Here is a 4767-nt window from a genome sequence, read left to right as displayed (position 1 = left end):
CCGCGCAGAGACAATGGGCACTAGAGATTAAATTATACTTCCAAATTGCACCTGAGAAAAGAGTGTGCCAGTTAGATCCTCTCAGCATCTAGCTCGTTTAGCCCACTTGGGATTCGGGTTAATGAGCAGCATAAACCTTTTACACTCCATTGCAAAACAAAACTAGAAACACTCCCCCACTCAAAAAGACACAAGAAAGGATAGTTTCGTTTATAAATTCTCTGTGCAAACTGATCTAGCATTTGAGAAAAAAGTTTCCAAAATGATCCGTCTGTTCTGGATATAGTTGGTGGGATACCCCGTTAGGACGATCTACTTATTTTACAACTTCAAAAAGCATTTATTATTTCTTTTCCAAGGGAGAGCATGCACATTATGCAAATTATGCAGTTAGTTTCTCACATTTGGGGGAACCGCAGGGCTCAGCGCATCCAGAGTGCAACGGAGAAGCCTCGGCCCTGGGAAAACCACCTTCGTGATCATGGTATCTCCCCTGCCAGGTAGGTATTCATGCCCCAAGATAATAAAAATAAAACAATAAATTAATACAAATCTCAAGCGATTGTAATTAAAGTTAGCTAAAGTTCCTGCTAGTCTTGATAAGTGGTAGAACCACTGTTAAACGTTTCACAGGAATTCGTGAAGAAAAGGTTACAGTTTAAAGGCTGCTCCCAGGCATTTGCTTTAAGGTTTATTTTTATTTTATGTGAATAAGTGTTTTGATTGTGTGCATGCACGTGCACTCCAAGTGTCTACCTGGTATCCTCAGAGGCCAGAAGAAGGCACCTGGTATCCTGGACCTGGAAGTACAAGTGGTTGCGAGCAGCATTGCCAGGAACCAGACTTGGGGCCTCTGCTAGAGCAGCAAGAGCTCCTAATGACGGAGTCATTCCTCCAGTCTGGCACTTTTAAGAAATTCATGTGTGGTGGCGGGAGAGATGGCTCAGCAGTTGAGAGCACTGACTGCTCCTCCAGAGGACCAGCACCCACCTGGCAGCTCACAATTGTCCATAACTCCAAGAGCTGACTCCCTCACACAGACATGCATGCGGGCAAATTACCAACGTCCATAAACATTAATGGAGAAAATGCATGCACGAGCGTGTGCCAGTTTGTGTAAAGATGCACCTATGGGTTGCCATACTGGCGCACACGCATGCCTCTGAGAACCAGAGGACTGCCATGGTGTGGCATACTCAAGAATCCAGTGAGACAAGGTCTCTCATTGGCCCAGAGCTCACCAGTTAGACTAGACAGGCTGGCCAATGAACTCAGGGATCTTTCTGCCTCTGACCTCCCCCAGGACTAAGATTGTGGGTGCCATACGGATTTGGGGGATAGATTCAGTTTCTTAAGAGTGCAAGGCAGATGGTTTTTCCTAACTAAACCATCCTCCAGCCTTGTAAAGGTGTCTGACATATTTGTATTCGCATTGCATCCCAGGGCACCCCAGGGCTCCCCAGGGCTCTTTCTGCACCTGCGCTCTGGGGAGAATCGACAGCCCTTCATTTCCCATCTTTTGACTGATGATCCAAGGCTCCGTATGGACGCCTTACATTTTCCGAGTTCACATTGTCTGCAAAGGTGAGCCTAGCAGGCCCGGGAGCCAGGTGAACGTCAGTGCAGCTGAGCCTCCGTGTGTTTTCCATACCACCTTGACAGCTCCATGCCCAACCTGTTGGAACGGTCCCCTAGCAGGAATGGTCCCCTAGTGATCCACCTCACCAGTCACTTTCCAGCTTACAGGGAAAGGAAATGGTGGGAGCGCAGGGAATAAGCCTCTGGAGGTGTGCGAGAGAGGACAGCATCACAACCACAATCCTTCAGACGGCCTCCCCTCCCCACCTGTCTCAGAGAAAGGCCGCCCCACAAAGGGCGTGGCAGGGAACCCGAGCCGTGGGGAGGAGGGTCACAAGGCTGGGGCCCGAGGAGGGAGGATGGCTGGAGCCTGTGGGCTCCGGGCTCCAAACCGAGGGTGACTCTGCGCTGATCAGTCAGATCTTTAGGCTGCCACCAGGACCTGACTCCTCCCCTCGAGTCCGCGCTGTTCCTGCCGGTGCCCCCTAGGCGCGCCTTGGACGCAGGTGAGCCTAGCCCAGCGCCGCCCCAGGGCATCAGGTGTCGTAAGAACCTCGCCTGCGGCGCTCGGGGAGGGAGCCCGATGTCTCCAGTCGGAGGTGACATAAAACGGGAGGGTAGGGGCCCAGGACACCTGTGCCAGCCATGGAGGGCACACAGAGGGGAGCCGAATGCGAGATGCACCAGTTTGTCACAAACGGGGCTCCAGCACGCACCACAGGTCAGTGGGGCTCATGGCTGGGGTGGAACACCCACCCTCTCTGTGCCACCTCGGTAAGGTTTGGAGGTGACAGCAGAGTCCTGCCTGTGGATACCAGTCGTGTTTCCTAGGAAGCAAGCGGCGAGAATCCAGTGCAGGATGCCCACTTTAGCCCAGAGTGTTCCTGCTCTCTGGGAGGCTGGTGTCCCCTGGAGGTCAACTGGACTCCCACCAGAATCTCAGGGACCACTCCTGGAGCGGCTTCGTGTCTGCTCTTAACTTGGGCCTTCCCCTTCTAAAGGCTGTTGCCAGAGGTAGAAATGGGGGCAACAGCAGAGGTTCTGAGCTAATAGGACTCCAGCAGGTTGCAGAAATCTGAATATCTCAGGGTGTGGTATCAGGATGGCAGCAGGCCAGACTTTGCTTTCTCACAAGGAATAGGTACCACAGATGTAGTCCCATGGCATGGAAGAAGAAAGAGGAAGGAGGGACAGCGGAAAGAATAGAACTGATCTCGTTTTGCAGGAGCAAAAACCAAGGCTCGGTGTGGACCCAGTGAGTGGCCTGAAGTCATAGACTTGTATTGTAGAACCAGAGAGGAAGGGCAGGAAAGGAGGGGTCTGGTGAGATGCCCTGCTGCTGAGGAAGCAGCCTGTGGCAGTTGGTGGTGCTTTCTCCAATTACACCTTCCCTCTGTAGAGCTACATTTCTGCCGCTCAACCCAATTCAACCTTGGCTGCTGTGATTAGGAGGTCTGTGAGTCAGGCTAGGCCAGCGTCCTGGCACCTGAGTGGACATCTGCTGTTGTCCCCCCCTCCCCGCAGCAGGCCCTGACACCAGAAAAAAAGTGGCTGTCAATACCTGGTCAGCCAGTGTGGTTCCCCATGGGTTTGTAAGTTTAGCAGTCAGTGGGAATGAAAGCTGGGCTCCTGGAACAACTTGAGCAGCGTTTTAAATAAATTAATGGTGTTTGGCTGTTTTCTCCTTGTTCCTGTAGGTTACTGTTACATGGCGCACGGCTGGTGTGTTTAAAGTTTCATTTTCTCTGTATCACAGTGGAAAAGGGTTTGGTGAGACTTCACAAAACACTTTAGTAGCCACAAACTCATCACTGTAGCTATTCAGTGTGCTAACGAACAGAAATGGTTTGCGTCTCTCTTAGTCAGGGTTTCCATTGCTGTGATAAACACCATGACCACAGTAACTCAGGGAGGAAAGCGTTCGGTTCAGCTTATAACTCTCAGGTCACGGCCCATCACTGTGGGAAGATGGGGCAGGGGCACGGGACCTGTCAGGGCCGGAACTAAAGCAGCAGCCGTGGAGAAATGCTGCCTAGTGATTGTCCCTTAGGGTTTGCTCAACCTTCTTTCTTTCTTTCTCTCCCTCTCTTTCTTTTTCCCTTCCTCTCTGTCTTTCCTTTTTTCTCCTTCCTTTTTCTCTTTTTCTCCTTACTTTTATTTATTCTTTGTGTGTTTTTCACACCATGCATCTCCATCCCATTAATTTCCCCATCCCTTTGTATCTACTCTCTCCTTACAACTTCCCCTAAACCCAAAATAAAATAAAATAAAATTTAAGAGAGAGAGAAGTGAAAAAAATCAACTTGTCTCACACGAATAATGTATGGACTCTCTTCCCAGATGGCAAAAACAAGCAAATGCTGTCTAAATCATTCCACTGTTTTGAAAATTTGTCTCGCCACGCTTTTTTCCTCTCTTTTATGTCTTTGCCCAAGTATTATTACATACACTCATGCTTTGAGGTATCTTGTGACACTGGAGCAAACCACACTTGAGGCGAGCCATTTCTTTGGGAGGAACTGACTGCGCTTGTTACATAGGAATATGTTTTATGCATTATTTTCTTCACTCGGAGGAACTGACTGCGCTTGTTACATAGGAATATGTTTTATGCATTATTTTCTTCACTCGGCAGTAGCCTTGTTACTTTTCATTAATCAGGAGTTTAAGATGCTCCTCATGACTGGTTTTTATAGCCCAAATCTACATTTTAGGAATCTTGGGTTTGCTGAGAATGTTGTAATCTACATGCAGCGTGTGATTCTAGACTTGGAAAGCAGTGGGTACGACTTATCAGATGTATAAATGTAGGCAAAAGTCTTCCCCCTTCGTTGTTGAGTGCAAGTTGTTAGGAAAACATTAAACTCAGACGGGCTTTCTGTTTCGTGTGGAAGGACTCTGCTCTCTTGGTGAGGTGTGGGTATTTTATTCGAATGGGTTTTCATAGTATTATTACTAGTCTGAGGGGAAATCCCAGGTAACTCCCAGGCTCTGGAGAGACCCCTTCCTCAGTCTGAAAAGCTTCTTTACACCTATCAAAGAGGCCAAAGAAATAGCATGCACACATGCTTCAAAGGGAGAAACGCACTGGGTAAGGTAAGCAAGGTCAGTATTGGGTCATTCTGGAGTTGGGTGGCAGTTGAGGGCTGCCTTCCTTTGGGTAGCTGAGCTCCATTCTGGGGGCTCACA

The 4767-nt window shown here is 49.2% G+C and overlaps 1 pseudogene; it reads right to left on the bottom strand.

The window, feature by feature from the left end:
* Positions 1-377: 377 nt before the first annotated feature.
* Positions 378-508, bottom strand: LOC142855218 (U1 spliceosomal RNA; annotated as a pseudogene).
* Between the last annotated feature and the right edge of the window lie 4259 nt (positions 509-4767).

The sequence above is a fragment of the Microtus pennsylvanicus genome, chromosome 7 (assembly GCF_037038515.1).
Source record: "Microtus pennsylvanicus isolate mMicPen1 chromosome 7, mMicPen1.hap1, whole genome shotgun sequence".
Classification (NCBI taxonomy): domain Eukaryota; kingdom Metazoa; phylum Chordata; class Mammalia; order Rodentia; family Cricetidae; genus Microtus; species Microtus pennsylvanicus.
Note: the sequence above shows the minus strand (reverse complement) of the source record. Positions and strands in the feature narration are given on the sequence as shown.